Here is a 10,896-nt window from a genome sequence, read left to right on the forward strand (position 1 = left end):
AACATAGCTCATTCATTGTACTTACATATCTGAAAATTTTCTGACTTATTTTGAAAATAAATTCTCAGGGAAGGCTTAGAAAAGTAATTAAATTCATTCTCAGATTAAATTAAAATTTTATAAAATGAATAATTCTGTCAGGAAGAGAACCCAATCAACTGGGTTAAATAAATGGAAATAATAAAAATGATTTATTATGAAAAGAATGCATTTACGGGAATTTCAAAAAAGAATACTCTTTTAGTATGGAAGGCCTAAGTAATTCCAGCCTAATAATGTGCACTGTTAATTTTTTTAAAATTTAGTTCATATAAATTGATGTATTGTAACTACTACAAAAAAAAAAAAAAAATTAATTAAACTAATATTGCATGGCTCTTTGTTATTGTTTGATAAAAAAAATTATTATAAACAAGATTTTGATTTACCCATCATGAAATAGAGATTTATTTGTCCAGGACTTCATATAATAACATGTACATAGTTTCTGAAAGGAAAATTACTTATTTCTAATATAATTAACTAACATGTGTGGTTATAATCTATTATTTGTGTGAATATTACTGGTACTTTCATGTAACAAACTAATATTGAAAATTTTATTGTATACTGTGTTAGTTAAAAATATACAGTAAAAAATATCTGTTTTCATATAATACAACACCTATAAACACAATACTGTATTATATGTAATGAAAATACTGTCATTGTTATTAATGTTTTCTCAAAACTAAAAATAATCTTATAAGTTATACTATTAAAATAAATGTTTAAAAAAGTAGTTATGATTTTAAAATGTTTCCTGAAGCCAGTGTTATGTTTTATATATATATTATATTAATGTATGTATACAGTGAGAGTGGAAATTCCAATGCTAGTGCTATTAAAGATTATTCTCTCTATCCCTAAACATTGGTAAAGCATAATAATGTATATCCCGTCAGAATGTTGTGGTGTAGCCTGACTGAACTGAGCATAGTTGTGTACAAATAACTAGTTTTTCAGGCTTAAAATTTAATTTAGCTTATAGCAAATATTATAATTATATTAATTTATTAATATTAGTGACTAATGCTGCTGCTTTTTTACACTTGTTGTATCAGCTAATATTATTGCTGACTGTTATTTTTGTAGACAATTAACCTGGAAGTATACTTGCGCACCATAATACATTTTTTGTCTATTTTTATTTCCTCCACTAAATGTAATAAAAAATTATTAATAATAATAGAAATGAGTGATAAAATAGAATTCTGTTAACTTACAGTTTTATTAAAAATAATTTATTTATTTATTGCAGTTTTATGTATTAAATCATGTTTGCAGCAGTTTCAGATGTAGAGCAACAATTATTAGGCTAAATTACATTCTCAAAGTGCAGCCCCCCATTTTTTGCAGTGCATGCCAAAAGACGTTTTTCCATAGGACCTTATCAATCAATGTGTTCCATTCCCTGTTTTAGACCATCAAAAGTTGCATTAGTTCTTTCTTCAACTCTTCCTCCATTTCTGGTTTCCCAAACTGATGTATTCTCTCTTTCAGACACACCCTCAAAGAAAAATGAATGGAATGAGGTCTGTTGATTGGGTAAGCCAGTTTCTTCTTCCAATCCAGTGGCCTGGAAACATTTCATGTAGGTAGTCGCGCACCACGATCACTGCATGAGGTCCAGCCCCAAGCATGCTGGTACCAAAGATTAAGTGTGGTTAACAATGAAACCAAATTATCAATTGGAAATGTTTTGAAGGTTTTTAAAAAAAATTGTCATTACAAAATTGTTGTCTAGAGTAATATGTCATTACAAAATGAAAATTTTAAATTAATTAATTATCATTGCAAATTATCACTGACAAGAATATTGCAAAAAACTAATTATGTATATGAGATATCATAACATTAGTTTAACTATTAATTACTTCTTGTATGTAATCTTATTCATTCCTTATTGAAAATTTATTAACAACTTTATTCTAGTGTCTTCCATGACTTCTTATTAAAGAGGAGGGTAAATCCTACACAGCTTCACTCCCTTTAAACATTTTTTTTTTTTTTCTAGGTATATCAGATTGAAGCTCTTGTGTTGTAATTGTGTACATTACAACAGTCAATACTATCTACTATTTTGCCTCTTGTAAGTGAGTGTGTGTTTTGTTTTAAAAATAATTTAATTTTACCTCCTTTTCAACATCTGTCTATAAGACTTTTTGAAATTTCCAGCAAAAAATAATTCTAATTGTTTTTTTCTGGTGTAATAGTATGTCTTTTATAGAGGTAACATGATCCTATATATGCAGTCCATAGAAAATGTAACTGAAAGAGCTATCACGGGAAAAAGATATTTTAGTTTACAAATGACAAAAAACAATCCTGGATAATTTTCCATTCATCCTTTTTGCATAGAATTTCCAATTTAAATCACAGTCTAAAATGGAAGCCTAATAATTTGACTTATCTGTTCTATTTTTCTCGTTTATTTTAAAAGTTAAAACATTTACTAGATCTTTTCCTATTTTTCTTAGTTTTTTTTTTTTTTTTGAATAACAATAACATTAAAATTGTTAAATGATAAAACTTTATGTAAATTAAAAATTTTTATTTACACAGTAAACAAAAACCATATTGGTGAAGAATGATATGGTTGTTAACTAGAATAAAAAATGGCAACTATAAATGCACCTGATACTGTTTAACTTCAGTGATATACAGAAAGCAGATTATTAAATGTGTCTTCAGCTATTGAAATTTTATCTCACTTCACATCCTTCAATTTCAAGATGCAACTCTCTAAGGAAATTCAGGTTTTGTTGAACCATCATCTTGTAAAAATTAGGGTAATTTACCCAGAATCTATGAGTCATTTTAATTACTAAGCTTATTATTCTAAACATTATAAATGTAGATTGAACACATGTATGATTTTTTTTAATGCCTACCTTTTAAAATTAAGAATTATGCATCATTACTGCATAATGTAAAGTACATTTATTATTATTTTTACTAAATATTATTTTTAGTAATTCATATGTTGTAAAAAAAGATACATTACAGATGTCTAAATTTTATCATATTATTGTCTTTAATACTGTATTCCACTCACATAAATTCATTATTATTTAAATAATGATGAATTTACAAATATATTTCTTAAAAGCATGTAAGTTTAATTATTGATGAAAGATTATAAAGGGAATAATAAAAGTTGAGATTAAATCAGTTAAATGTTTAGCAGTATGACTAAAAAATTATTAAATAGTCCAATTTTATTATTAAAAATAATTAAGTTTCATAATTTTCTTCACTCATAGTCATAATTTAGTGAATTGATTATTAGTGAAAGAAAACAAATGATTCTGAATTTACAAATACATATAAATTAACTAGTGATTATAGATAGTGACTAGTAAATGTAAACTTTACCAAATAAATGCAGAAAAATTGAATTAACATGTAAGCTGTGAATTCTATTTGTAGAAATATTTATTTGATATTATTTAAGTATAATCAAAAAAAAAATTATAGAATTTAAAAGTGGATGTATATATTTTAATATATTATACAGCTTATGTTTCAATAAAATTCTAATCAACAAATAATTTATTTAGAAATAAAATAAAAACCAAGAGTAAGCGTAAATAGAGGGTTGTAAACAAACTAACTGTAACATTCCTATGAAGATTGTTCTGTTAGAAAGAGTACCTGTAGCACTTTACCTGCTATTGTAGTGTGAATATTGATTATTCTGCAATATCTGGGATATCTCAGAGAGTAGCATCCTGGAAATTGAAGGGTGATGTAAAGTAAGAATTCAATAGCTGGAGTGAACTAATTCCTGTACATCACAAAAGTTAAGAATGCTGGATGTAATGTCTACCAAATTTGTTGGTATTTTTTTGTGGCAGATGAACATAGCAGTCAATGCTACTTAAAATATCAATAAAAAACTATTTGAATTTTTTTTAAATATTTAAAAAAAAATTGTTTTATGTTCACTGAGCAATATTGGTGAAATCATGCTTATACTATTGAGAGAATATTTTCTTGCATTTTTTGTTACACTTTTCCTTACTTAGTTAATACCAACAGTCATAAACATTATTCATAATATTCCACTGTCATTAATAAATACAATAATTCTGTATTTTTGTTCAATTAAAAATATAATTAATGTTAGTTATACACACTATTATTGAAACTGTATTTGTTAACTGTCATGAAATATATTCTAATAAAAATAATATATATATATATATATATAAAATATATGTAAGGACATTTTTTAATCATTTTTATTATGAAAAAAAAATATTTACCCATTCAGCTAAAAAGAAATTAACTGTTCAGATATGATTAAATATTGCAAATCATTTATAATGTGTTTAATTGTTACACGTTATATGTTATTAATTTGTATAAATACTAATAAAGTAATTTCTGTTGCAGTAAATTTTCTTAATCTATGGTAAATTTTTTCCACCCAATAGTCATTAAGTTGTTAGCTTGTTAGCTTGTTAGCTTTATTTTTTAGCTTACTAGCAAACCTGGCAATGCTTTTCAACTGCTAGATTTGTGTATATATATTTATATAGATTAAATGAACGCAATTAAAAGTTTGTTAAAACATTTAAAAAATGAACATTACAAAACAATTCAACTTTATCCCTTTTTTCCTATTTCCCATTTCTCCTATTTACTTTTTTGCTTTTTCCCTTTTCCCCTATTTTCCTTTTTCCCTTCATCCCTTTACCCATTCTTCCCTTTTTTTCCATTTCCCCTATATTCCCTTTTTCCTGCATGTAAATCGGTCTAGTAGTTTTTTAGTCTATAGTGGACACACATACAAACATTGCCTTTTGTGTATATATAGAAGAAAGTTTGTTTGTATATTTTTTTTTTTAATATCTTGACCCCAGCGCCACCTAGTGGGTCTATTTTTTGTAGAGGAATTCTTTCCATGCAATACATATTCTGAATATGGATCAAATCAGACCATAAGTTTCATTGCAATTGGATGAATGGTATAGGAACACATACAGAACAAACATTAATTTTTATATAATATATTTTTATATAAGATTACTAAATTTAATACAGCATAGAGGTTCAGATTAATTTGGGGTGTTTGTAATACCATCACCTCACTGAACTTGTAGTATTTTTTTTTTCTTATTTATGATCATTAACATCTAACCAACTATTAGGATTTTGTATATATTCTAAACCAAGTAGTTCAATTTATACAGCTGCTGATATACAGTGCTGTAATATTACTATCAGCTGCTACAATCTCACATTTCTAGACCAGTCAGAAATAACGTTTAACAGAATAGATATATTTAATTTATTTTTACACGGCTGCCCAAAAAGAGTGTGATGTTTTTAGGGTGTATGTATGTGTGTGTGTATGTATATATATATATATATATATATATATATATATATATATATGTATGTATGTATGTATGTAAGTTTGTTTGTTTGTTCCACCGTAGCAGCTCAACGGCTGAACCGATTTAGATCAATGACCCCGTGTTTAATCCTTACGTTTCCAGGAGTGTCATAGGCTACATAAATATGTATATATGTATAATATATAAGTATGTTTATAAAAATATATGTAGTAGTGGAAATTTGCCGGTTGAAGCACAAACTTTAATGAATTGAATTAATGAACTGTGAATTGTGAGCCTCTATCACTGTGTGAGCTGGGTTTGAATTGAATGATTGGAATCAATTGAATGAGTACTAGTACAAAAATAATGGAATTCAATTTACGTAAAATAAAATAATATTTAATAAATTTTGTTTAAAAATAATGGGCTTCCTGTGGGAAGTGTGTGTGACGCTAGAGTGGTAAGGTGATGCGAGCACCTCATACAAGGCTAAACCAATCATCACCTTCAACTGGTAACAAACGGGATACCTCTGAGGCACTGTTTTGGAAGGTGCAATGGGATGGTCTTATAATATCTCTGCAAACAATCAGCAATTCAAATCAATAAAAATTCAAACAAGGTATTTGTTAGTAGGTTGAAGGCTAACTTTTGCATGCATCAGGTACACTCTCGATCTAACAGATCACGGTTGTTTTTATATCTTAAAATGTTTTTATATCTTCGCAACCAATATTCCAATTTTCAAAATTGAAATGGAGTATTTGCTAGTATAATGCAAAATCACAATCAAACCTAACCAGAACAAAATGTTTGTCAGCAGTGTTTTTTTTCGACAGCCATGGTTTTAATTTTTAATAGTTATCTTTTGTTATTTTGCTGCATTCCATTTCATTCATTGCTCATATTTCTAATCTCTATTTTTTATTGGTAAATAATACACAGATAAATTAATGATTTAATTATCTTTCAGTACTTCTTGCCTAGGGTGCAATTAATCATTCTTGTGCTACACTATATGTTTATTATAGTAACTCAATTTTTTTCAGTAGCATGTGCAGTACATTGTTGTTGCTTCACTTTGCTTAATTTGAATCAGTCATAATGTTTCATTTTTGTGTTCTTTTCCTTCATCAGCAATCACTTTTCCATTTCTACTTTTGTTTCTGATTATCATCATATCAATTTTCTCTATTAATTCTTCATTGAAACTTTTTCATTCTATTAGGCTAGATGTTCCTATTCATTTCTTCAACTGAAATCATACTTTCATCTTCAGAGATTATGATATCTGATAAAATATTAAATTATTCTTACTCATGGCTTCTAATTTATTCTAAAAAGAGTTTAAAAGAGAGTATTACTTTTTTTAAACCTGTTATTAATCTTATTATTAGATTTATTAATTTAGTCATTTTATTCCCATTAACTTGTATTTTTTCTTACAAGAAGCAGTGTATTTTCATAATGTATAATTTCTGATCTTGTTTTTTTTTTTAATGGAATGATATGGAAAAATTAGTTAAATTTGGCAAACTGTCAGTAAATCAGATGGGAAAGGGAATAATATAATTCCAGTTGTTGAAATGGGTATAGATTACATAGCACAAATAATTGTGAATAAATATATTTTGCATAGCATTTGACAATATTATTGATCATTTAAAGACAAATACAAGTCTAAAAATTTATAAAGGGAAGGGTACCATTTCATTAAAGACAAGTGATTTTTCTGCTATTTTTTTTAGTTAGAATAAATAATTAGTTATTTATGTTTAAAAGGCCAGCCAGTCGTTGAAGTAATCAGCATGTTGGTGACTTCTAAAGCAGCTAGTCTTAGATTCATTTCCCTGTACAGATCTTATGTGTTTTTATACATCTCATCTTCATCATTAAAATACATATATAAATAATCATCTATAATATACATCTGAGGTTGTAACAGCAAAACAGAACAAAACAAAAACTATAAAATGATTATTTTATATCGCATTTAAAAGAGAAAGATATGATTTTTTTAACATGTTAAATGCACAACACACTATACAGATATAGTTACAGTACTCGATAACAGGTAGACTATACACATAATGTATAGTCAAATTAGACCTGATGTTAGAAAATCCACCATCTCAGTCAAACTTCTTTTTGTCACCACACCTCAGTCCTCAGTCCTACACTGAACAGCAATTATTTCATTTGGTGTTTGAACTTATCTAACTTCTTGAGGACATCCCAACCCCTTAGGAGAAGACACCCGCCTAGTGACGTTCCGTTATCCACACACACACCCCCCTGCCCTGTTCCTAACCCTGTTGGGCTTTAACGGGAGTCGTCTATTGACTCTGACTTTTTACATCTCATAGTAATAAGCCTGGCATTGTTGGGATGCCACTGATGTAAATGCCTCGGTAGACATTTGCGTCAGTGATTTATTAACTCAGCTTTTGCCTTTGCTGTAGGCCTTGACCTCTTGAGGACACCTCAAATATCAAAGTTGTCTAATATAAGAGTGTTTTTATTTGGGGTATTTAAAAGAGAAAAAAAATTAATACTTTAGAATGATAGCTGCTGTATGAGCAATTTTATCAGTTATTCATTTATAAGAAAAAAGTCTTTGTGCTTCTTCTTTTTGTCTGAACACTTATATTTTCAAGTAGTATATTCAACATTCAGAGTAATAATGATGCAACAATGATAACTGCAGCAAATTATTATTAAAAATAATTAGATGGGTAAAGTAATTCAAGTAAAATATCAACTACTAAAAATATTGTATATTGTGTGTTTCAGGTTATCTAAATTCCCAGCCAAGTCACTACATAAGGCAGACCTTACACCATGTGCGTGCTGCTTTCTTTTAAATTTTTACATCTGGTACATTTTTATTTATAAAATTATAAGTTTTTATAATAACAGTAAGCAAAAGGAACTGAAAAATATGAGAAAATAAATCCTACTCTGGATCAACATATATAAGATTTGGTCCTTAGCTAACGTGTTACTGTTGATTATTTTGTTGAAGGAAACTATTCCTGTGAGTTACGTGATCCTATAACCCTTTACGTAATTGAGTTACAACTAAAGAATGTATCTCAAATCTTAAAGAATTTTCCCGTCTCTTTCCGTACCTTTTATTCTCCATATTGCTTAATTGATTTGGCATTAATAAAGAAAATTAGTTTAAAACTGGCTTTACATGAATTGTTTCTAAAGAAAAGATCTAGAATCTGAGGAGAGCATCTAGGATATCACCTGTATCTGAAGAAATGGCAAATCATTTTTTATTTTCATAAACCACCAACATAAAAATTTGATTTTTATAAATTTTTCAAACTTTCAACTCTTATTTCATCAAGTTAAATTTATTTTAATTATTTTTCTTTAAATAAGGTATCACCAGATCGAAAAAAAGTTGTATCATTTGAAAGATTTTGGGGTTAATACTCTTCCACTTCTTTGAGATTTAAATACTTGTGTTAGGTAAAATGGCAATGGTGTAAGTCATATTTAGTGAACCAGTTCCCAGGTACACTGAATTTAAGAATACTTGGCATAGTTCTCTATATCCTGTTGGCACTTTTTATTAGCTCATAACAGTCAATACAAAAACACATGTATTTTATTATTATCAAAAGTTTTATCTGACTGATTCATAACAGCTACTTTCTGCCAATTGGTTAAATCTTTGCTAAGAGCGGTATTATTAGTAAGATTTACACCACCAGTCTTCATACCTAATAACAAAAATACATTTTTAAATTTATATACTCCATGATGAACTATGAGAGATTTTCTTACATCAGAATAAATTGTTCTACTTAATAGAACGGTTTGTTTATTTTTAAGAAAAGTTTCAGAAAAGGAGAAATCCTCTCAAAAATTATAAAGGCACACTTTGCTACACCATACTACTTCCTTGTGGAAATTGTTTCTGTTTATGAATGAGTTAGTGTAATAACCCAGAATATTTTAAGAAAGCATAAAGATTTATTCTTTTTCATGTTACAAAATATAGATTTTTTTTAAACTTATTTAGTATTTTAATAAAATATATAATTTTTTTTTATTTTATTTACTAAATTATTTGAAGGAAAATAAAACTGTCATATGCCTATAAAATTTTTAACTGCTTTGGTTATGTATAAATAAATATTAAATAACTTTTATATCTTTAAAAAATCTTTTTTATTAAACATTATTTTCTTGTGCGTACGTCCTAGGTCAACTAGTTAAGATTTTTTCCTTAATGAACATGTTAATATATTTTCACCTTGAAAAACAATTAAGTAGCTATAAAATAATATAATAACTAAAATATTGCAAAAAAAATTGAAAATGATAAGCTAAAAAGTATTTAAATCATGTTACAGTTCTTTGTTTTTAAAAGTTATGATTTTTAGTGTTATTTTTTATTTAAAATCTAATGGACCTGACACTCTCTGGATGAAAAAAAATCTGTTCACAACTTTTTAAAAAGAAAATACACCTAGGTTCTATTAAAAAAAAGAAGTAAAAACAAGAATACAGAGAAAAATTCAAACAAATTATTACCAACTATATGCAAAGATTGTGTGAATGATTATTTATTATTTTTTATTTTAAAATTCTCTACCAATTTCCTTTAAACATTACATAAAAATACTTTGATATAAGATATAAATTATATCATAACCAAACAATAGTAATCAGTGATGTTGGTAGATAAATATATTGAAATTATCTTTGTAGATCATGTAATTTGTAGTTTTAAAATTCTTTTACTTAAGCTATCTGTAAAATACGAGATATATATGAAAAATATGCCAGTCAAATTAAAAATCCCTTTTTTTTCAGAATTTTTAGTCAGGAGTACATCCCATACTAATATTAATATAGATATATTTATAAATATTAATGGGGTGTATATATATATATATATATATGTTAATTATAAGATAATATATACAGATGTGATGTTCTGTAAACAAGCAAGCATGTTCATGTTTTCATTGCCTAGAAATGATGTACACTTTTAGCATCTACTGTAGATTCACATTTGTTATAAATTTTCACAGCAGTCACATGTTTAAGTTTAGTATCTGTATGCTAGTTTTGGTAAGATTATTTTTAAATACGAGGGTTTTTTTAAAGGTCCGATCGGTCGCGAAATAAAAACCCGTGCAAAAATCGGATGAACCTTTGCGCATAAGTGTTGCGCAGCGTCTCTAGTATGGCCTTCAATCACCCCGCGTCACTTCGCTTAGTTCTGAACACGCAGCTAGCACGTAAACATGTCTACAACAATAGCAACTCCCGCCAAGTGTGAAGTGCGTGCGGTAATTCGATTTTTTCACGCTGAGTGGTGTAATGCAGCTGAAATTCATCGACGAATAAGTAATGTGTACGGTGAAACTTCAATGAGTGACAGCAAAGTGCGACAATGGTGCAGGAACTTTAACGCAGGACGTGCAGATGTTCATGATGCAGGCGGTCAGGGAAGGAAGCGAGTGTCAACCGATGACCT

The 10,896-nt window shown here is 27.7% G+C and overlaps 1 protein-coding gene across 1 annotated transcript in view; it reads left to right on the forward strand.

The window, feature by feature from the left end:
* LOC142323283 (uncharacterized) overlaps positions 1-9,543 on the forward strand; it is a 309,143-nt gene extending 299,600 nt beyond the window's left edge. The window contains exon 28 of the transcript XR_012756071.1: positions 8,184-9,543. The gene's annotated coding sequence lies outside the window, so the exon portion shown is untranslated. The remainder of the gene's footprint in view (positions 1-8,183) is intronic.
* The last annotated feature ends 1,353 nt before the right edge of the window (positions 9,544-10,896 follow it).

Source organism: Lycorma delicatula, chromosome 4, assembly GCF_047948215.1.
Source record: "Lycorma delicatula isolate Av1 chromosome 4, ASM4794821v1, whole genome shotgun sequence".
NCBI classification, from domain to species: domain Eukaryota; kingdom Metazoa; phylum Arthropoda; class Insecta; order Hemiptera; family Fulgoridae; genus Lycorma; species Lycorma delicatula.